Source organism: Mirounga angustirostris, unplaced genomic scaffold (genome assembly GCF_029215605.1).
Source record: "Mirounga angustirostris isolate CCGP_5_RB_7025 unplaced genomic scaffold, mMirAng1.0.hap1 SCAF_8, whole genome shotgun sequence".
Classification (NCBI taxonomy): domain Eukaryota; kingdom Metazoa; phylum Chordata; class Mammalia; order Carnivora; family Phocidae; genus Mirounga; species Mirounga angustirostris.
In genome coordinates this window covers 29,936,630-29,960,998 of record NW_026991716.1, presented here as the reverse complement: position 1 = coordinate 29,960,998, position 24,369 = coordinate 29,936,630, and the positions used below count along the sequence as shown (strand labels likewise).

Below are 24,369 nucleotides of genomic sequence, written 5' to 3'. Positions count from 1 at the left end.
TTCTAGCTCCTTAATAATTTAGTTCTTCCTTTTCTACTTTGTGCACAAATACCCTAGGGTGCAGCTGGGTCAGGTAAAGGTACAGTAAGTATACCCATGACCATTGTTCCCTGTTATATTTTTGCCTTGTGCATGCCAGGAGAGTGAGAAAATATCATAACAAAACTAAACTGAATGGGTGTGCAAGCACTTCCTGTAGCTCCTCTCCCTGGCTCAGCACAGAGCGAGCAGGTGCTAAAACCCAGCTCCCAGCTTCTCCCTGGAAGGAATTAGACTGCACATCTAGCACCCTGACTTTTCTAGCTGTTGACTGAGGGTCTGGCTTCTAACTAGCCTGTCCATAGGAGAGGGCCTGGAATTTGCTAGTCTCCCAGGGACAACAGAGAACAAGTGGTGGCTTTGAATAGGTTTATGGGTTGCTCCTATGGCTCCTTCTCCCTCAGTTCACTTCAGTGATAAAGCCCAGCATCCAGCTTCTCCCTGGAAGGAGTTGGACTACACATCTAGCCCCCCAACTTTTCCAGGTGCTACTGGAGAGACTGGCTTCCAACTCACCTGTCTCTGAGAGCTGACAGGGATTGACATTCACTAGGCCCCTGGGAACTACAGAGAGCAAAGCAATGGTTTAAAAGTATGTGGTCTGAATAAGAATGCAGATATTTGTCACAGCTCTTCTCCTCGGCTCAGTGCAGAATGAGTGGGTGATAAACTCCAGCTCCCAGATTGTCCCTGAGGAAAGAAGGAGTTGGATCACATATGCAGCACCCAACTTTTTCAGCTGCTACTCAAGAAGTTGGCTTTTATCTCACCTGTCTCGGGGCACTGACAGGACTTGTCACGTTCTAGATTCCTGGTGGCTGCTAAGTACACAGACAATGGTTTGGAAACACATACAAAGATCTGAAAGACACCCATAATCTTTGGTTGGGATGATTGGTAAGGGTCTTCTCCTGTATGAGGCCAGTCCATGAAGACTAGGAGATGTGCTGTTTTGTCTAATGCACAGACACCAACACAGAGTCAAGGAAAATGAAGAAATGGGACTATGTTCCAAACAAAAAAATGATATAAATTTCTTGAAATCAATCCTAATGAAATAGAAATATGTGATTTACCCAACAGAGAATTCAAAATAATCATCATTAAGATGCTCACTGAAGTTAGGAGAGCAATGCATGAACAAAGTGAGAATTTCAACAAAGAGTTGGAAAAATTTAAAAGTACCAAACAGAAATCATAAAGTTGAAGAATACAATAAGTGAACTGAAAAATTCAATAGAGGTATTCAACAGCAGACTAGATCAAGTAGAAGAAAGTATTAGTGAAACTGAAAACGAGTCACTGGAATCATCCAGTCAGAGGAGCCAAAAGAAAAAAGAATGAAAAGAGTGAAGATAGCTTAAGGGACTGGGGACATCATCAAATGGACCAATATAAACATTATGGGAGTCTCAGAGGAAGAAGAGAGAGAGAGAGGCAAAGGGGCAGAATGCTTATTCAAAGAAATAATGTTGAAAACTTCCCAAATCTGGGGAAGGCTAAAGATCCAAGAAGCCTAAAGATATTAAAGAAGATGAACCCAAAGAAACCCACACTGAAGCACATTATAATTAAATTATCAAAGTCAAAGACAAAGAGAGAAATTTGAAAGCAGCAGGAAAAAAGCAACTTGTCACATACTAGGAAACCCCAATAAAACTATCAATAGATTTTTCAGCCGAAATATTGCAGCCCAAAAGAGTGGGATGATATATTTAAAGTGCTGAAAGAAAAAAAATCCTGCCAACCAAGAATGCTATATTCAGCAAAAACTGTCCTTCAAAAATGAAGGGAAGATAAAGACTTTCTCAGACAAACAAATGCTGAGGGAGTCCATCACCACTAAGACCTGCCTTATAAGAAATGTTAGAAGGAGGTGAAATGACAGGATGCTAACAGCAAAATGATAACTTAAGAAAGCATGAAACACATTGGTAAAGGTGAAAATATAGACAAATATGGAATGCTGTATCACTGTAACATTGATGAGCAAATCATTTTTAAATCTAGTGTAAAAGTTAAAAGACAAAAGCATTGAAGTAACTATAACTAAAATCATATTAGTGGATATACAATATAAATAGATGTAAATTGTGACATCAGTAACATATATGGGGTAGGGGAGAGGTAAAAGTGTAGAGTTTTTGTATGCAAGTGAAGTTAAGTTGTTATCAGCTTAAAACAGAGTGTTATAGCTAGAAGATATTTATATAAGCCCCATTGTAACTACAAAGAAAATACCTATAGAAGCTACACAAAACAAAAGGAACTAAAGCCTATTAATACAAAAAAAAAAAAAAAAAAACCAACAAAAAAAAACCCACACAAAGGAAGACAGAGAAAAAGAGGGACAAAGAACTGTAAGACAAACAGAAAACAGTTAACAAAATGGTAATATTAAATCCTTCCCAATCAATAATTACTGTAAATGTAAATGGTTTAACTCCCCAATCAAAAGACATAGAGTGACTGTTCAATTAGCCAACTTATAGTACATTTTTAGTTTCAGATGTAGTGTTTAATAATTTATCAGTTGTGTATAACACCCAGTGCTCATCATATCACATGCTCTCCTAAATGCTCATCACCCAATTACCCCATCTCCCCACCAACCTCCCCTCCAGCAACCCTGTTTGTTTCCTGTAGTTAAGAGTCTTTCATGGTTTTTCTCCCTCTCTGATGACTTCCCATTCTGTTTTCCCTCCTTTCCCCTACAGTCCTCTGCCCTGTTTCTTATATTTCACATGAGTGAAACTATATGATAATTGTCTTTCTCTGACTGACTTATTTCACTCAACATAATACCCTCCAGTTCTATCCACATCAAGAAACTTACTTTAGGGGGCGCCTGGGTGGCTCAGTTGGTTAAGCGACTGCCTTCGGCTCAGGTCATGATCCTGGAGTCCCGGGATCGAGTCCCGCATCGGGCTCCCTGCTCGGCAGGGAGTCTGCTTCTCCCTCTGACCCTCCTCCCTCTCATGCTCTCTGTCTCTCATTCTCTCTCTCGCAAATAAATAAAATCTTAAAAAAAAAAAATTAAAAAAAAAAAAAGAAACTTACTCTAGGGACATCTGGGAGGCTCATTCAGTTAAGCGGCTGCCTTCGACTCAGGTCATGATCCCAGGGTCCTGGGATCAAGTCCCGCATCAGGCTCCTTGCTCAGTGGGGAGCCTGCTGCTTCTCCCTCTGCCTGCTGCTTCCCCTGCTTGTGCTCTTTCTCTCTGACAAATAAATAAAATCTCAAAAAAAAAGAATCTTACTTTAGATTTAAAGATACACATAAACTGAAATGAAGGAATGAAAAAAGATACTCCATGCAAATAGTAACCAAAAGAAAATAAGGTAGCTATAATTATATCAGACAAAATAGACTTTAAGTAAAAAACTGTCTTTAGGGACAAGGAAGGTCATTACATTAAGATAAAAGGATCATTCAATAGGAAGATACAACAATTGTGAATATAAATGCACCCAACATCAGAGCACCTAAGTATACAGAGCAGATATTGACACATCTGAAAGGAGAAATTGATGGCAATACAATAATAGTAGGAGACTTCAATACACTTTCAATACTGGGTGGAATTTCCAGACAGAAAATCAATAAAGAGACAGTGGAGTTAAAGAACACTATACAATGAATGGACCTAAAGGACACACACAGTGTTTTCCATCTAACAGCATAAGAATACATATTCTTCTCTAGCACACACAGAACATTCTCCAGGATTAAATCACATGCTGGGTCAAAAAACAAGTTTTAACAAATTTAAGAAGATCAATATCATTTCATGTATCTTTTGTGATCATGATAGAATGAAATGAACTCAAAAACAGTGAGAAAATGGGTAAACTCACAAATAAGTGGAAACTAAAGACCACACTTCAACAACCATTGGTCAAAAGGGCATTTAAAATATATCTTGAGAAAAGGAAAATGAAAACACAACATACTAAAACTTATGGGATGCAGCAAAAGTAATACTAAGAGGGAAGTTTTTAGCAAAAAAAGATCTCAAATAAACAACCTTACGCCTTAAGGAACTAGAAAAAGAAGAACAAACTAAACCCCAAGTTAGTAGATAGAAAGAAATAATAAAGCAGAAATAAATAAAATAGAGGATAGATGATAGATGGTTATCAACAAAACTGAGAACTGGTTTTTTGAAAAGATAAAAAAATTGATAAACCCTTAACTAGACTAAGGAAAAAGAGAGAAGACGGAAACAAATCAAATCAGAAATGAAAGAGGAGACATTAAATGGATGCCATGGAAATAAAGAAGATCATAGGGAACTTTATGAGTAATTACATGCCAACAAATTGGATAGCCTGGAAGAAATGGAGAAGCTCCTAGAAACGTATAACAAAATGGAATCAAGAAGAAATAGAAAGCCTGAACAGACCAATAACAAATAAGAAAATTGAAGGAATAATTAAAAACCCCCCAACAAAGAAAAGCCCAGGACCAGATGGCTTAATGGATAAATTCTACCAAACATTTAAAGAAGAATTAAAACCAATCCATCTAAAACTCTTCCAAAAAATAGAGGAAACACTTCCAAACCATTTATGAGCCCAGCAACACCCTAATACCAAAAGCCAGACAAAGATAACACAAGAAAAGAAAACCACAGACCAATATCCCTAGTGAACACAGATGTTAAAATACTCAATAGAATATTAGCAGACCAATTCAACAGCACATTAAAAGGATTATATACCATGACCAAGTGGGATTTACCTGTGGGATGAAAAGATGGTTCAATAATGGCAAATCAATTAACGTGACACATCATATTAACAGAATGAAAGATAAACATGATCATCTCATGATAGATGAATACACACAGAAAAAGCATTTGACAACATCCATTTGGGATAAACACTATCAGCAAATTAGATGTAGAGGAACTTACCTCAACACAACAAAGGCCATATATTAAAAGCCCATAGCTAACATAATCAATGAGGAAAACCTGAAAGCTTTTCTTCTAAGATCTGATACAAGGCAAGGATGCCCACTCTTGCCACTTCTATTCAACATAGTACTGGAAATCCTAGCCAGAGCAATTAGACAAGAAAAAGAAATGAAAGGCATTCAAAACAGAAAGGAAGAAATAAATTTATCTGTTTTCAGATGACATGATCATATATGTAGAAAACTCCAAAAACTCAACAACAAAACTATTAGAACTAATAAATGAATCCAGTAAAGTTGTAGGAAACAAAATCAATGTGTGAAAATCAGTGATGTTTCTATACACTAACAATGAACTCTCTGAAAAGAAAATTAAGGAAACAATCCTAATCACATAGCAACAAAAAGACTAAAATACTTAGGAATAAACTTAACCAAAGAGATGAAAAATTTGTCCACTGAAAATTCTAAAACATTGATGAAGGAAATCAAAGCAGACACAGATAAAAGAAAAGACCTCAATGTTCATGGATTGGTCCAGACTACTAAGGTAATTTACAGATAATCCCAATGGAATTCTTTACAGAAATAGAAAAAATAATCTTTAAAAAAAGATTTTATTTATTTATTTGACAGACAGCACAAGCAGGGGGAGTGGCAGAGAGAGAGGGAGAAGCAGGCTCCTGGGTGAGCAGGATCATGACCTGAGGCAGACGATTAACCAACTGAGCCACCCAGGCACCCCTAGAAAAAATAATCTTTTTTTTTTTTTAAAGATTTTATTTATTTATTTGAGACAGAGAGAATGAGAGACAGAGAGCATGAGAGGGAGGAGGGTCAGAGGGAGAAGCAGACTCCCTGCCGAGCAGGGAGCCCGATGCGGGACTTGATCCCGGGACTCCAGGATCATGACCTGAGCCGAAGGCAGTCGCTTAACCAACTGAGCCACCCAGGCGCCCGAAAAAATAATCTTAATTACATGAAACACAGAAGACCCCAAATAGACAAAACAATCTTGAGCAATGAGAAGAAAGCTGGAGGCATCACATTTCCTTTTTTTTTTTTCACAGAAAGTGATTTATTGCTTTTAGAATAAAATAAAATGCTTTCAGAACTTTTATTAGTGAAGAAAAACTGTTAGAACTTGAAAACTTTTCTAAAACATTCCTTTGTCAGCTAATGAAGTAGGCACTTCAACACAGAAAACTTCCCATTTGCAACTGTGTGGAGCCCAAGCTGTCCAATTAGATGCAGCTAACTGCTTAGAAGTGGGGCTTGCACTTTGGCCAGTGTACTGTCAGGTCTAACCTCTTTGCCCTGATGCCTGTGGTGCTCCTTCTTCTCCAGCACCCACTCACAGCTCTTCACCACCCCATGCCTCACAATCCTGTATGGGACTCTGTGTAGGAGACAGCTCTGAGTGGGTGGATGGAGTGGCCTGGCAACACCCAAGCTAATCACACAGGGAAAAATGGTGATCCTCCCTGAGTTAGGTGGCCTCGGATACCCCTTCTACAGCAGAAGTCCCCACTTTTGGACACCCTCTCCTCTCCCAGTGATATTCCGCAGGAGCCAAAGAAGTTGTTTAGTAGGAGAGCAAGAGGTGAGAGGCCCCACTCCCTCACAGGCATCTTTGTGGTAGATGACTACCTGTTTAGGTGTTTGTTAGGCGTTGCCTATGGGGTAGGCAGGGGGCTAAGTTACTTTTGGGGCAACACAGGCCAGGATCAGCTCATGAGAGCCTGGCACTATCTAAGGAGAGCCAGAGGCCCCATGTTGCCACTTCAGCCCCTAGTCTGGCTGTGGGGCTAGCATGCCTGGTATAGACCAAGTGGGAGCTTCCAGCAACTCCAGATGTCTGAGGCAGGAAAACAAGGCTGCCAGCTTGTGGCAGCCCTGACAATAACCCTCAAGGGCTGATCTTGGCCTCCAGCCCTGGCTAAGAGAAAAGGGACCCTCCAGCCCCATGGGAGAGAGGCCTTGCCTAATTTCAAAATACACTATAATCAAAACAGTATGGTACTGGTAAAAAAACAGACATATAGGAAAATGGAACAGAATAGAGGGCCCAGAAATAAATCAGTGCATTTATGCATCTATCTATGGTCAATTGGTCTTCAACAAGAGTTTCAAAAACACTCAACGGGGAAAAGAGAGTCTCTTCAATAAATATTGTTGGGAAAATTGGATATCTATATGCAGAAGAATGAAACTGGGCCCTTGTCTTGCACCATATGCAAAAATCAACTCAAAATAGATTGAAGACTTAAACGTAAGACTTGAAACCGTAAAATCCTAGAAGAAAATAGGGGGAAAACTCCTTGACATATGAGAAAAGATATCATCTCATACCTGTTAGGATGGCTATTATCAAAAGACAAAAATTAGTGTTGCTGAGGATGTGGAGAAAAGGTAATCCTTGTACACTGGTAGTGGGAATGTAAATTGGTACAGCCATTATGGAAAACAGTATGGAGGGTCCTCAAAAAATTAAAAATAGAACTACCATATGATCCAGCAATCCCACTTCTGAGTATATATATCCATGATATATATGTATGAATATATATAATAAATATATAATATATTGTATATATATTAAAATATTATATATTATATTATACATAATACCATGCTAATTAGCTATATAGCAAACATTATGCTAAGTAAAATAAGGCAGACACAGAAAGACAAATACTGCATGATCTCACATGTGGAATCTAAGATAGTTAAACTCAGACAGGCAGAGAGTAGAATGGTGGTAACTAGGGGCTAGGGGGAGGTGGAAATGGGGAACTATTGGTCAAAGGGTAGAAATTTTCAATTATCCAAGATGAATACGTTCTGGAGATCTTACGTACAGTGTGGTGATATAGTTAACAATGCTGTATTGCATACTTGAAATTTCTTGAGGGTAGATCTCAAGTGTTCTCAACATACACACACACAAAGACTCTGGCTATCCTGTGGAGTGATGGATATGTTAATTAGCTTGATTGTGCGATCATTTCACAATGTATACATATATCAAAACATCAAGTTGAACACCTTAAATATATATAATTAATATATATAATTCCTATTTGTCAATTATACCTCAATAAGATGGAAAAAGTCTTCAGGATCTGCCAACTCTTACCTGGCTACATGGGAATCAGTAGGGAGCTAATTAAAAATACAGATTTCCAGACCTCAACACCCACTTAGGATCTGAATCTCTGGGCAGTGATTCTGCGGAATCTGTGCTTTAGGGAAGATTTCTAGGAGATTCTGGTGAGCAGGACTTGGGACCTGGTGGCCTAGAAGATAAACCCAGACTCCTTGGGCTGGCATCCAGCACTCTCTGCTATCCAGCAGCTGATCACTGCTAGAGAAAATGATGCCATTTAGCAGATCTGTGACCCTACAAAATCTTGTAAAAGGCCCCCAACAATTTACCATTCCTATGACTTGTCTTTGGGCATTTCTCTCACCTAATTACCCCAGCAACTTGCCTTTGAAACAATATTACTCTCTTAATTCCTATCCAATTTGTCCACCATCTCATTCTTAGCAGACGACCTTGCCTTCCACTTTCCCAAGAAAAGAGGAAACAAAAGCTGTCACACACATCCTCTCCCTTCTCCCACCCTTCATCTTTTCCTTTGTCTCTGTGACAAGAGTCCTTGTTTTTGTTCACAGCTCACTCCTCCACCCCTCACTGCTATTGTCTCTGGTCTCCTCAAGTTGGTGTACCCAATCTCCTCCTCTGTACAAGTTGACAGAAAGAAGCCTTGAACAGTCTTCTTGACTCAGCGCACAGCTCAGCTCTCCTCCCTTTATACTCAGACTTCCTAAAAGAACAGCACAATTCAGCTCAAACACTAATCTCTACCAGCGATGGGAAATCAAGACAGGTCAAATGCCATCTCAGCCCCCAAGGATCTTAGGCTCCACACTCATCCTCATCCCCCTTACTTCTCAGCCCGTCCTGCTCCTGCTCCTGCTCCCCGTCCTGGAGCCAGCCTGCTCTCCCCATGTCTCCCTGATTTCCAAACCCACACTTCAACCTGCCTTTCCTTCATCTTCCGAAGTCATTGCTACCATTGGTTTAGGTCACCTTCTTAACCTCAGTTTCCGGAACACTTCTCTGTCCATTTCTCCTAATACCTGCTCTTCACTTTCAGGTTTCCTTCCCAGGATCTTTCTCTGTTGGCCAACATCACAACTGTCCAGGTTCCTGAGGTGCAGTCCTTTGCTCTCGTCTCCCGGGATCCGCTCTCCTAAATGATCTCAGCGCCTTCTCGTGGCCTCCAGACATTTATAGCAACCGGCCACCTGCTGTCCCTCAGACATCTCAGACCCATCTTCCCCACCAGCGTTTCTTCCTACACCGCCCAGAGGCGGTGCTGTGCTGGGAGGCTCCGTCGGCACCTCTCCGTCCCACGGGCCACGGCTGCACCCCGCCTCCTGGGCTCCCCACGCCGCCACGGCCAACCAGGTGCTGGCCTGCGTGTCCCCGCCGACCTCGCCTTCTCTCCTCTGGGGCTCAGCCCCTTCTGCTCCTGCCCTCGCTCTCCCCCGCCCCTCAACCCCAGCCCCAGCGCCCCCTTCCCGCCCCACGCCCCCGCGCCGGTGAGCCCCGCCCACACGCTCAGCCTGGCGCGCGTGGCCACGCCCCCGCCCGGCCTCCCGTCTGAGCTGCCAGCGCTCGGCCCGTGTCCGCTTCCTGACCCGCTTCAGCCCTTTTCCGGCGTGGCCGCAGCCTCAGCTCGGTCACCGGCGTGTCTTTCCCCGTCCCCGCGGAAGCGCGCGCTCTCCTCTCCCGTTTACGATGTGTCTGTCCACCAGGCGCCGCGCCCCGGGAGACAGCCGGCGCCCTCAGCGTCCCCGCGGCAGGAGAGTGCGCTGCGGGAAGCGGCGGCGCTGAGCCGGGCGGAGGGGTGGGGGGGGCGCCGCCCGACTCCCACTCCCCGCTCGCCCGCCTAGGTCCGCGCGGTCCCGGGGGCGGAGCAGGGCAGCCGCGACCATCGTTACCCGCCCACCCTCCTCGCCCCCCCCGCCCTCCCCTTGCTTCCCGCTGCTGCTGGACCTTAAACCCGCGCCACCACCCGCCAGCGGGGAGAGCTAACCTGGAGCCCCCGGGGTCCTAGTGCCGCCCAGATAGCGCTGCTTCGTTTTGGGGAGCTTTCGCTGGCTGTCCCGCATTTATTGAGAGATAGAGCCTATTAAAATCAAAACCGAACGAAGACTAGCCTTGAAAATTCTAAGCAGAGTAACCAGTATGATCTTACAAACAAAGCATAATTTAGCTTATTTTGCAAGGCTAAGTTGACCTAGATCATTTCTTGTTTGAGCTTCTGGAAATGATAAGCAAAACTTGAACTGGTTCCCATGGATGATATGAAGGGACCACTGAAAAATCTCATATTGCAGCCAATCTGTGAAGAATAAACAGTCACTGCTTTCTCACGGCACAAGTTGCTTTATAACAATATATCCTGAGCCTCATTCCATGCTCTGGTTTGAGAGCTCCCGATTTGCAAACTGTATTTTTGGTGTGTGCACAATAAATTTTTACTAATTACTTTAGTGGTTCATTGGTTTTTACTTTAGCTATTTTGAACCTTTGACAGTATATTTAATGTGCATGGTTCTAGCTATTCTCAAAACGTCTCACCTCAGGGCTGGATTTTTAAAAACTATCTTTTCAAATTGTGAGTTAGGTGACCTTGGTCACAGAACCTTTCTAGGCCTTGGTGTTCTCACCTATGAAAGGAGAGGATTTAACTAAATGATTTCTGAACATTGAACAATAGGCCTTTCACAGGGAAAAGGAAAAGGTAAATAAATAAACATGCGTACATATATATGAATATATAAAATGTAACTCAATGCTAAAGGATGATTCAGTGATCTTTAGAGGGGGTGGTCGTATTAAGGGGAAAGCAATCAATTCTGCTGGCAGCTGGAAGAGGAGGGGGCATGAAGGCTTCAGGGGGAGGTGATATTTCATGTGGGGTCCAGGGAGGGGCAGAATCTCACTAGTGGGGAAAGGCCTCAGATGGAGGCATGGTAGGGACAGAAAGAGTTGGGGAAATGGAGAGTGGTGCTATTCTCTCTGATTCCTTTCCTGCTATTGGACAGTCTCGGCTCATGTGTCATCTCTTCCAGGAAGCCTTCCCTTATTTCTTTCTCTTTTCCACAGTTAGGTTCTCTCTCTTCTGTTTCTAGTATTACATCTTAAATATACCTCAGTTTTGTTGTGTTGCATGCTGGAAATGTAGAAATAAATTTCATAAAGCTTTCTTAAAGCCTGGTGTAAGTTAAAATATCTTTTCACCTTTCAAGCATTGCCATAGAGAAACTTGACCTCAAGAGGTGTGGAATGTATCTTGATTGATCAATGAAAATTACCTCAACCTCCAGATAGAACATTTAACCTAAATACCAGCAGAATATATTTAAAAATGTAATGCATTAATTTAAAATATCATTTAGAGACAACAGAAGACAAACTGGAACATTCACAAATTTGTGGAAATTAAATAAAACACTCAAACAACTAATGGATCAAAGAAGACTCACAAGGGAAATTAGAAAATACTTCAATGAGCGAAAACTAATGCACAACACACAGTGCAGCATACCAGCAGTAAGGGCTGCGCTAAGGGGCAAATTTATATCTGTAAACACATTAAAAAGGAAAAAAGGGGGCACCTGGGTGGCTCAGTTGGTTAAGCGGCTGCCTTCGGCTCAGGTCATGATCCCAGGGTCCTCAGATAGAGTCCCACATCAGGCTCCTTGCTCAGTGGGGATCCTGCTTCTCCCTCTGCTTCCCGCTCCCCCTGCTTGTGCTCTCTCACTCTCTCTCTCTGACAAATAAATAAATAAAATCTTAAAAAAAAAAAAAGGAAAAAGACCTTGGGGCGCCTGGGTGGTTCATTTGGTTAAATGTCTGCCTTAGGCTCACGTCATGATCCTGGAATCCCGGGATGGAGTCTTGCATGGGGCTCCCTGCTCAGCAGGAAGTCTACTTCTCCCTCTGACTCTCGCCCCTATCATGCCCTCTCTCTCATTCTCTCTCTTTCAAATAAATAAATAAAATCTTAAAAAAAGACGAAGACCTCAAACCAATCACCTACTTCACAACCTTAGGAACTAGCAAAAGAACAAACAACCCAAAGCTGGCAGATGGAAGGAAATAATAAAGATTAAAACAGAGATAAATAAAATAGAGAAGAGAAAAATATACTGAAAATAAATAAACCCAAAAGTTGCTTCTTCAAAAAGATTAACAAAATTGAGAAACCATTATATGGATTGACTGAAAAAAGAGAGAGAAGATTCAAATTGCTAGTTAGAAATGAATGGGGGTGGGGGTCGCCTGGGTGGCTCAGTCAGTTAAGCATCTGCCTTCTGCTCAGGTCATGATCTCAGGGTCCTGGAATCCAGCCCGTCGTAGGGCTCCCTGCTCAGTGAGGAGTCTGCTTCTTCCTCTCCTTCTGCCCCTCCCTTCCCCCCCACCCCCACCGCCCCGTGCTTGCTCACTACTCTCTTTCTCTCTCAAATACATAAACAAAATCTTTAAAAAAGAGAGAATGAATTAGGGACATTTCTACTGATTCCACAGAAACAAAAAGGATTAAAAGACAGTACCATGAACATTTAGATAATCAACTAATTGGATAACCTAGATGGAATGGACAAATACCTAGAAACACAAAACCTACCTAGACTGAACCAACAAGAAATAGAAAATCTGAGTAGACCTATAAATAGTAAGGTTAAATCAGTAATTAAAAAAACCTTTGGACAAGGAAAAGCCCTGGAGTTGATGGTTTCACTGGTGAATTCTACTAAATGTTAAAAAACTAATACCAATACTCCTCAAACTCAAAGAACTGAAAAGAAGGGGAATACATCCTAACTTCTTCTATGACACTATTGCTGTCTGATACCAAAGCCAAACAAAGACACTACCAGAAAAGAAAACTACAGACCAATACCCCTTATGAATATTGATGCAAAAATCCTCATCAAAATACTAGCAAACTGAATCCAGGAGCATATCAAAAGAATGCACACCAAGTAGGATTTATTCTTGGTATGCAACCATGGTTCAACATATGAAAATTATGTTATATATGACACTAACAGAATGGACGAAAAAGCCCAATGTTCCACTAACTGATGCAAAAAAACATTTGACAAAATTTTGACACTCTTTTGTGGTGAAAACACTCAACAAACTAGGAGTAGAAGGAAACGACTCCAGCATAATAAAAGCCATAAATGAAAATCGCACAGCTAATAGCAAAGTCAATGGTGAGAGACAGAAAGCTTTTCCTGTAATTTCAGCAACAAGATAAGGATGCCTGCTTTAGCCACTACTCAAAATAGCACTAGAAATTCTAACCAGAGCAATTAAACAAGCTAAGGGGAAAAAAAGGACATCCAAATTGGAAAGACTAAAATTATCTCTGTTCAAAGATGCATGATTTTATAAGTACAACACCCTAAAATTCCCCCCAAAACAATAAATAAATGAATTTCACAAAGTAGCAAGGTACAAAATCCACACAAATCCAGTTGTGTTTCTAATGCAAATCAAAACCACAATGAGATATTGCCTCACACCTGTCAGAATAGCTAGTATCAAAAAGATAAGAAATAATAGGCATTGGCGAGGATGTAAAGAAAAGGGAACCCTGCACACTATTGGTGGGAATGTGAATTGGTGCAGCCACTATGGAAAATAGTATGGAGGTTCCCCAGAAAATTAAAAACAGAAATACCATACAATCTAGCAATTCCACTTCTGGGTATTCACCCGAAGAAAATGAAAACACTAATTCAAAAAAGATATATACACCCCTATGTTTATTGCAGTATTATTTATAATAGCCAAGAAATGGAAGCAACCTCAGTCCATTGACTGATGAATGGATAAAGAAAATGTGGTATATATGTAAAATGGAATATTACTCAGCTATAAAAAAGAATGAAATCTTGCCATTTGCAGCAACATGGATGGACCTAGAGGATATTATGCTAAGTGAAATAATTTAGACAGAGAAAGACAAATACCATATAATTTCATTTATATGTGGAGTCTAAAAAACAAAGCAAATGAATGAGCAAAACAGAAACAGACTCATAAATACAGAGCACAAACTGGTGGTTGCCAGAGGGAGGGTGGGTGGGTGAAATAGATGGAAGGGAATTAAGAGGTATAAACTTCTAGTTATAAAATAAGTAAGTCATGGGGAGGTAAACTACAGCATAGGGAATATAGTCAATATTGCAATAATTGTGTATGGTGACAGATTTATCATGCTGGTCATTTACTGATGTATATAAATGTTGAATCACTATGTTGTACAGCTGAAATGAATATAATATTGTATATATATACTATACTTCAATAAAAAATCAGTTGTGTTTATATACACTAACAATGAACAATCCAACAAATAAAACAATTCTATTCACAATAGCATCAAAAAGAATAAAATTCTTAGGAATTAACCTAACCAAGGAGGTGAATGCTGTATGCACTGAAAACCAAAAAGACATTGCTGAGCCTTTTGCGGCCATTGCTGAAGTGCCAGCAGCCAAAATGAAATTCGATCTTTGTGACTTCTTACCAGAGCAAGAATCATAAAAGGCATCTCAATGCACCTTCCCGCATTCTCAGGAAAATTATGTCTTCCCCTTTTTTCAAAGAGCTGAGACAGAAGTACAACGTTTGATCCATGCCCATCTGAAAGGATGATGAAGTACAGGTTGTGTGAGGACACTACAAAGGTCAGCAAATTGGCAAAGTCGTCCAGGTTTACAGAAGGAATATGTCATCTACATTGAACGAGTACAGCAAGAGAAGGCGAATGGCACAACTGTCCATGTGGGCATTCACCCTAGCAAGGTGGGTATCACTAGACCACAAAAGATGGCAAAAAGATCCTTGAATGTAAAGCCAAATCTCGCCAAGTAGGAAAGGAAAAGGGCAAATATAAGGAAGAAACAATTGAGACGATGCAGGAATAAAGTAATCTTATATATGATTGTTCTATCTTTTGGGGGAAAAAGATAAAAAAAATTGCTGAAAGAAGTTAAAGAAGATGTAAATAAATGGAAAGACATTCCATGTTCATGGATTGGAGGACTTATTATTAAAATGTCAATATTATCCAGAGCAATCTACAGACTTAGTGCAATCCTTATCAAAATCCTAATTTTTTTTTCCAGGAATAGAATTATACATCCTGAAATTCATATGGGATCTTAAGGGGTCCCCAAACGCCAAAACAATCTGTAAAAAGAAGAAAAGAGTTGGAGGTGTCACACTTACTCATTTCAAAACTTACCACAAAGCTACAGTAATTGAAACAGTATGGAACTGTCATAAAGACAGACACATAGACCAATGGAATAAAATAGAGAGCCCCCAAGTAAACTCTTGCCTATATAGTCAATGATTTTCAACAAGATGGGCAAGATCATTCAATGGGAGAAAGGACAGACTTTTCAACAAAGGGTGCTGGGAAAAAGCCACCCACATGCAAAAGGATGGTGTTGGACTCTTATCATATACAAAATTAACTCAAAATGGATCAAAGATTTAAAGATAGAAACTAAAACTATAAAAGATTACTATTTTAAATACATAGTACTGGAAGTTGCTTTCATGTACTAGAAATGTAATTGATCTCAAGGAGAAAATTGACCTTTGATTTAGGAAAACATATTAACGTGCTTTTTCATTATGAGAGAAATACTCAAAGTTAGTAGAGACAGGTGGAAGTCACATGTCTCTGTGATACAAATAGGGATAATATTTTATTATAAAATATTAATGTACTGAAGGTCTTAATATTTTCTTTTTCACACATCTTTGGATGTGATCTTATGCTTATTCATCCAGAGATACTTTTTTTTTTACATTTTTTTATTAATTTATTTTTAAATTTTTATTGTTATATTAGTTACCATACAGTACTTCATTAGTTTTTGATGTAATGTTCCATGATTCATTGTTTGCGTATAACACCCAGTGCTCCTTGCAACATGTACCCTCCTTAAAACCCATCACCAAGCTGGCCCATCCCTCCACCGCCCTCCCCTCTGAAACCCTCAGTTGGTTTCCAGATTCCATAGTCTTTCATGGTTCATCTTCCCCTCCGATATCCACCCCTTCAGTTTTCCCTTCCTTTTCCTAATGTCCTTCTGTTGTTCCTTATGTTCCACATATAAGTGAAACCATATGATAATTGTCTTTCTCTGCTTGGCTTATTTCACTTAGTATAATCCCCCCCAGTTCCACCCATGGTGATTCAAATGGTGGGTATTCATCATTTCTGATGGCTGAGTAATATTCCATTGTATATATGGACCACATCTTCTTTATCCATTCATCTGTTGAAGGGCATCTCAGCTCCTTCCACAGTTTGGCTATTGTGGACATTGCTGCTATAAACATTGGGGTGCATGTGCCCCTTCTTTTCACTACATCTGTATCTTTGGGGTAAATACCCAGTAGTGCAATTGCTGGGTCAGAGGGTAGCTCTGTTTTTAACTTTTTGAGGAACCTCCACACTGTTTTCCAGAGTGGCTATAGCAACTTGCATTGCCACCAACAGTGTAAGAGGGTTCCCCTTTCTCCACATCTTCTCCAACATTTGTTGTTTCCTGCCTTGTTAATTTTTGCCATTCTGACTGGTGTGAGGTGGTATCTCAATGTGGTTTTGATTTGAATTTCCCTGATGGCTAATGATGTTGAACATTTTTTCATGTGTCTGATAGCCATTTGTATGTCTTCTTTGGAGAGAGATACTCATTGTCTTGGGGAACATTTGGATTTTTATCACAGAACTTCAAAGAGAAACAATTCCAAAACAGAATATTGATAGGTAGGGCGAAGCCATAGTCTTAAAAGTCAGACATTGGTAAGAGAAAAAGAGGTTTCTGAATTTCTTGGTTTTAGAATTTCAGGCTTGGCTTGGTTTTTAGAGTTTCTTGCTGAGTGTGCATTTTAGGCGGGGACCATCTTCTTTTGTAGGTGAGTATTAACCGGCCAGTTCTGTGTTTCTGAGATCTTAAAAACATCAAAACTCTCCTTTTTCATCCTTCTACTACCTCCACAGAGGGCTAGAACCTATAGGATCCTGTGTGGTTGTTTGGACCTACCCATACATGTTCTAGAGTTCCAGGGACTGCCTTGTCCTTACTTTGTTGAAGACATTGTCTCTGGTTACCTTTCTTTGCTATCCCAATTGATCTGTTTTTGTGAGGACATTTGGGGCAATTAAAAAACTCTACAGCCATTATCATCTTCTTGTATTCGTAACATTTGGCAAACTGATCATTACTTTACAAGCTAATATGAAGACAAAAGGAAAACTAATTAACTAAAATTAAAAAAAAACTTCAAGTGCTGTAAAACCACTTAATTCAATATATAAAGTGACAAAAACTTCATAAAGAATCAAGTTTTTGATAAATTAATAAAATAAGAAAACTGTGATTTGGTGAATTAATTTCTGATTGGTTGGCCATTTGGTGAGTTTATTTTTATTTTTATATTATAAAATTTTTTTTTTAATTTTAAAGATTTTATTTATTTATTTGAGAGAGAAAATGAGATAGAGAGAGCATGAGAAGGGGGAGGGTCAGAGGGAGAAGCAGACTCCCTGCTGAGCGGGGAGCCTGATGCGGGACTTGATCCCAGGACTCCAGGATCATGACCTGAGCTTAAGGCAGTCGCTTAACCAACTGAGCCACCCAGGCACCCTATATTATAAAATTTTTAAAAGATTTTATTTTTAAGTAATCTCTACACCCAACATGGGGCTCAAACTTACAACCCTGAGATCAAGAGTCAGATGCTCTACCAACTGAGCCAGCCAGGTGTCCCTGATTTTTAGAGAGTTGATTTTCAGTAAATTGATTTTCAAGGTAGTCATGGAGAGGGTAGAATTGGCCTGGATTCAAGGGCCACACAAGCCCAGGATCAAGTGGCACATACATCAAGATCTAAGGGATATGCAGCAAGAGCCATGCTGTGCTGGGGCCCATCAGTGGGGAAGGTGGCTGAGCTCTGTTGCCTTTGCCAAGGAGAGTTGATCACCAATTAGACTAGCCACAGAAACTTTGATAATGGAGGGAGAGAGGGCAGAGGCTAATGATCAAGGTGATACTGAAAGTAGAGAACCATCAGAAAAGAGAAAAATGCCACCCAGACACAGCTTCCCACAGTCATAATGTTATACAAACTTACCTTCTGTCCCAGGATGTCATTCGAGAAAGAGGGAAGGAGAAGGGGAAAGAGGAGAAACCCTGAAAGACTTAGTCTTTCCCAAAGGAGAGATGAATCTTTTCAAAAATATCTCTTTTAAATGGGAAGAGCTGCATCTATACCTTTAAAAGCCTGGTTTGGGGTTTTCCTACCATCATTTGGAATTGTTGCTCCAGAGTATAATGAGACCAGTCATATATATATATATATGTGTGTGTGTGTGTGTGTATAAATATATATATATTTAAAAAGTTACTTTTTTCACATATGAGTTTTAATTTTTATATTTCAAACTACAGATATAAAGGAAGAGTGATTTTAGTATATGTGCTGCTGAAGTGAAAACAAAGAGTGATTTTAGCTTAAAATTTTTAGTTTGTTCCCAGGAGATAAGAGGTCTGGGATTTAGAGAAGTCAGAATATGGGAGGAGAATGTTCTAGGGGAAGCAAGCAGCTTCCAGCAACATGACAGTTCAGAGTCTGAAAACATGACCAATAAGACACCTGCTATGAGAGCAGCCTCAAAGTGGCTGAAACAGTGTGCCCGGAGCGGGAGGTTGGAGCAAGAGATTATCAAGCACCTGGCATATGGAAGCACAAGTTTGTATCACTTCTCTGTCCAGGAAATTCTGAAGAGAGAACTAGACCACTTGAATTCCTGAAATTACCTGGGTTGGAACTATTTAATTAATTACTAAGTAAGGGTCACCCCAGAAATTTGAAGACCATATGAACATTCATATTGCAAAGTAATATAATGGCTTTGATTCTTCTTTCTTTTCGCATCATAATTAGCTGTTTATAGACTTCCTGCTAAATGGAAAGATCTGGGATGGCAGGAACCATAACTGCGGTCCCAGAGCCTAGCACAGTGCCTGAGGCAAAATAGACTAAAAGTAGTTAAATACATATATACACACACAAAATAGATCTAAGGTCCAGAACTGAAACAGTGAAAGGTAAGATCGCCCTCTGGTGGAATGTTTAGGTGGTTACAGGCCCACCCCCCAAACCCCGGCCCCGCCCCTGGCAAGCCGACTGCTAAATTGAAGAATCAAAGAAAAGGATTGAATGGTTAATTGGTAGCCAACCAAGAGCAACCAGAGCAGAACTGTCCAATAGAAATGTAATGAGAGGGGCGCCTGGGTGGCTCAGTTGGTTAAGCAACTGCCTTCGGCTCGGGTCATGATCCCGGAGTCCTGGGATCGAGTCCCACAGCGGGCTCCTGGCTCAGCGGGGAGCCTGCTTCTCCCTCTGACCCTCTCCCTTCTCATGCTGTTTCTCTCTCCCTCCCTCTCTAATAAATAAATAAAATCTTAAAAAAAAAAACTTATTAAAAAAAAGAAATGTAATGAGAGTTACATATTCAATATCAAATTTTCTAGTAGCCACTTTAAAAAAGTAATAAGAAACAGCGAAATTAATAATATATTTTAAAAACTCAACATATCCAAAATATTGCCAATTAACCATCAATCAATATAAAAACTATTAAGATTATATATATTTGTATATATAATTTTAAATATATATAATACATATATTTTTTACAAAGTCTTTAGAATCTAGTGGTTTTCTTTCTTTTTTTTTTTTAAGATCTTATTTATTTATTTGAGAGAGAGAGCACATGAGAGGGGGGAGGGTCAGAGGGAGAAGCAGACTCCCTGCCGAGCAGGGAGCCCAATGCGGGACTCGATCCCGGGACTCCAGGATCATGACCTGAGCCGAAGGCAGTCGCTTAACCGACTGAGCCACCCAGGCGCCCAAAATCTAGTGGTTTTCTACTTATAGTATATCTCAGGACTGGCCATATTACAAGTGGTCAATGGCCACCTGCGGCAGGTGGTGACTGTATTGGATGGCCCGGTCCTAGGAGGAAGGGGCCGTGTCCTGTTCTTTTCTGTGTCCCCAGAACATAGTAGGTGTTTTATAAATATGTGTTGAATGAATAATATCTCCTAACACCTACCTCAACTTATTATTATGCTCCAGAGAACACGGTGGATACAACTACGTTTATCTCAAAGTCAGTGTTTTAGACAATTTAGAGTAACTGAATTTATGTCATATTCAAAGAGCAGACACTTTACTCAACAATCTGTTGAGCCTGTACTTATTTTCAGTATTTGTTTCCAGGACTGGAACGTCTCTCCCTAGAACCACTAGTATTCACTTCATTGATTTTTTTTTTTTTTAAGACTTATTTGAGATAGAGAAAGAGGGAGAGAGCGCTCAAAGGCACACTTGGGAGGGGCGGGGGAGGGGCAGGGGGAGTGGTGAGGGGTGGGGGAGGGAGAGAGTCCCAAGCAAACTCAGCGCTGATAGAGCGGGGCTCTATCTCACCACCCTGAGATCAGACCTGAGCAGAAACCAAGAGTCGGAGGCTTGACTGACTGCGCCGCTCAGGCGCCCCCACTTCATTGATTTTTATTTGTTATCATCTATTTATTTATTTGAAAAGTGTTTATTTAATACTGTGCTAGCATCCGGAGGAGAGATGGGATTATATAACAAAGAGTCAATGAAGCACGACCCCTTGGTATTTCTATATAGGGGGGAATGTAGTTCATACATAAATATTATAGGGAAATAATGGAGAGACCTGCTTCCTGTCAGGATAAATTAACATGTGTTCTTGGTTCCCAACTCTAAAAACCAACCCTGGAGAAGCCGTGGAGGGAAACTCTGGGGAATCCCTAGTGACTGTCAGTTGTTTTAGCGTGGCTTGCTCGCTGTGAGAAGATTCATTAAAGGCAATCTGCTCTTGCTTTTCCCTGGTGTTGCCCTTGACCAATTATTGCCTGCCCCATAGTGCAAAAAACAGGGGCAAGATCCTGATTGCTCATAGAGCAGTAGAGGGTTGGGGAGAAAGTCTAGGTTGAAATCCCTGCTGGAGCGGGGAGGGGAGAGGACAATAGATGCACCTGAAGCTGGGGTCATTCACTCTTCCACATTCCCTCTACCCTGGGGCTGACTCAGAGACAGGCCTGGCCCCTTCCGGGGCTCTGTAGCCCAAAGCCCTGACCTGAGCTGTCACCAGTAAGGTGACACCAAAACGGTGGTAACTGGTTTTGTGCTGTCCTAGAACTTGGGTCCTTCCCTCTCTTTACACTGACGTAGATGGGCACCCAAAGGCCAAAATTATATCTCCCTCCCTTTGGGGAGTTGCACACCTTGAAAGAAAAACAACAAATAGGTCCATACGTGTCCTTAAAGAAGTATCAGAAAATATAGAATAGCCCCTTAAAATAAGCATGAAAAATGCATTAAAAAATAAGAAAAGCTATTACAATACAGAGAAAGCTATATAGAAGTTCTAGGCATGAAAAAATATGAAAGTCAAAATAAAAATCCCACTAATGGGAATAAATAATGGGAGAGACACAACAGAAAAACAAATAAGTGGGAGGACTACACTGAAGAACTCTCCTAGAGTAAAAGATATAAGAAGGAAGAAGTTGAAATAGAGAAGTCAAAAGAGACTGGGGAGAGAAATGCCCGAATAGGGATAATAGGAATTTCATAAAGAGAAAAAAAATTAAAACAGTGCGTAGGAAAGATTTACAGAAATAAAGAGGTGAATTTCCAGAATGAAAATATACAGGGGATCCATAATGTCCTATAGCAAGAGAAGGCAAAACCGATTTTAGATACAATATTTATAAATTGTAAATTTAGATACAAATTTAAATGTAAATTTACATAAAAATTTAGATACAAATTTCAAAGATCAAAGGCAATGAGAAAATTCTAAGATTCCAGAGAGAGAGACTGATATCAGATTTTCTAACTACAACACTGGATGCAACATTTGGATGATATTGAAAATATTAAAGAGAAAAAATCCTTGGTCGGGTGAGGCCGCAGGCACTCCCTGGAGCCCGAGGCCACCACACCTGAGCCCAGCGAGAACGCCAAGGGCAGCGCTCTTTTTAATTTTATTCTAGCCCTTTACTCCCAGGAATTTTAGATGTTGAAAACATTCCCTATGCGTGGGATTCGATATTGTGTGGTTCATTAGGCTCTGTTGTGGCTGGCCTTGGACATTTTTTGTTAACTAGCAGAATGAGATCATGTGATATTGGAGTCAGAGGATTTATCTTGGTGACTTGAAGATGCTGGTTCCACTGTGGGTATAATTATGCAAAGCTAAGATGCCAGGAAAGAATTGCCAGAAAAGGAATTAAAAATCAGATTTTACATGAAAGCACCCACCTTGATCCTGAAAGAAAACAAACCAAGGGCAACAGTGGCAATTGAGCAGGCGTCAAGCACAGAAAACCCAAATACCACTCAGTGTGTGTTAGTTGTAGAAAAGAAAGAAAGAAGGAAAGAAAGAAAGAGAGAGAGAGAGAGAGAGAGAGAGAGAAAGAATGAAAGAAAGAAAGAGAAAGAAAGAAAGAAAGAAAGAAAGAAAGAAAGAAAGAAAGAAAGAAAGAAAGAAAGAAAGAAAAGGGAGGGAGGGTGGGAGGAAAGGAAGGAAGGAAGGAAAATAAAACCTCTAAACTCAGAATTTATTTATTTTTTAAAGATTTTATTTATCTATTTGAGAGAGAGGGAGATTAGGGGGAGGAGCAGAGGGGGAGGGAATGAGAATCTCAAGCAGGCTTCGCGCTGATCGTGGGCACGATGTGGGGCTCAGCCCCAGGACCGTGAGATCATAACCTGAGCTGAAAAGCAAGAATTGGACACTTAACCCTGAGCCACCCAGGAGCCCCTAAACACAGAAATTAATACATAACTAAACATTATTCAAAAGTGACGCTATAACAAAAATATTCTCAAGCATACAAAGCTTCAGAAGATTTGCCACAAAATAAATACTCAACAGATTTTTGGAAGAAGTATTCCAATAAGAGAAAAAAATGTCAGGAGTTGCCAAAAAGGAGGAGAAGTAAAGTTGATCAAACACCTTGGTGAAGAAGAGAGGAAGTATATGAATAATTTGAAAGCACGCTAAAGTTCTTACCTGGTTAGAGGGAAGATCGGTAACTTTTTTTTAAAGACGATGAAGGAAAGGAAACTTAAAAAACAGAAATATTGAAATAAATAAAATATTAGAAACAAGTTCAAATATGTCAATAATCACAATAAATAGAGCTGGGATGGGGCAAAGATAGTGCTGTGTGCTCACCAGACCACTACATCTTCCTGAACACACAGCTAAAATACATTTTTCCGGCCCTGTTGTACTCAGGCAGGGTCATTGTTTAATTCCTGTGGATGGAAAGTGGGTAGAAATGGCATGTGGTTTCTGGTCCAAAGCTGTAAGATCTTCTTAAGATCCTTCCGCAGGCTCTCTCTTGTCTGCAAGGCTGGAAGCATAGTTCTTTTCAGTTGCAGTGGTGCTCACTTAGGGAGCATGCTACTAACCCAGGTCTCCTGGTCCTACCCTTGAAAAGGCTACCTTAACTCAGGTCAGGATGGAACCAAGGAATCTGTATTTTTTTAAGTTAAATTAATTAATTAATTTCTTAAGAAAGAGAGAGAAGCGGGAGGGGCAGAGGGAGAGAGAGAGAATCTCCAGCAGGCTCTGCACTCAGCATGACTCAAGGCTTGATCTCGTGACCCTGAGATCATGACCCAAGCCAAAATCAAGTCAGATGCTTAACCGACTGAGCCACCCAGGTGCCCCAGGAATCTGTATTTTTAACAAACTCCCCAGGTGATTCTTCGGTGTAGCCAGGTTTAAAACCATCGATTCAGATGATGTCTTAGTTCCCTTCCAAGCTGAAAATCATTTATTTCATGATCTTTCAGAAGTTGCTTTCAGATATTTGGTTAGACTTTTCCTTATCTGGAGAGATGGTTAGCTTTATATATGTTTTTCATATTGGACTAAATTCTGCCCATGGCTCCCATTGGCTGAGCCCAACCAGAAGCCAGAGGGAAGGGAGATGCAGTCCACATGGGTTAGCCTGCAAGCAGTATGGAGAAGGGTGCCCAGGGGGCCTGGAGGGACAAATGGATATTATCCAGCACCCTCTGTGCTCCTTAGAACAGTCCGCTAAGGCTCCTTACAGTTCTTCCTTACTCTAAACATCTCTGACAATCACACATTTTTTCTCACACAATGAAATAAAGTAATATTTTCCAAAGCGATTTAAAGATTTAAAGGATTTTAATTCTACTG

General features: G+C 40.5%; 1 long non-coding RNA gene, 1 other non-coding gene and 1 pseudogene across 3 annotated transcripts; 1 reads left to right on the top strand and 2 right to left on the bottom strand.

Moving 5' to 3' along the window:
- Positions 1 to 560: 560 nt before the first annotated feature.
- LOC135365546 (uncharacterized) lies at positions 561 to 10,126 on the bottom strand. 2 transcript variants are annotated; one of them, XR_010413590.1, is made up of 4 exons: positions 9,110 to 10,126; positions 7,822 to 7,924; positions 810 to 900; positions 561 to 729 (listed from the first exon to the last, which is right to left on the bottom strand). It is a non-coding gene; the product is annotated as an uncharacterized LOC135365546 (long non-coding RNA). The 2 variants fall into 2 exon arrangements; XR_010413589.1 differs by having other exon boundaries at positions 7,822 to 10,123.
- Positions 6,813 to 6,940, bottom strand: LOC123838089 (small Cajal body-specific RNA 20). Its single transcript, XR_006789424.1, has one exon. It is a non-coding gene; the product is annotated as a small Cajal body-specific RNA 20 (non-coding RNA).
- Positions 10,127 to 14,571: 4,445 nt separating the features above from the next.
- On the top strand, positions 14,572 to 14,993 carry LOC123837615 (large ribosomal subunit protein uL24-like; annotated as a pseudogene).
- Positions 14,994 to 24,369: the final 9,376 nt, after the last annotated feature.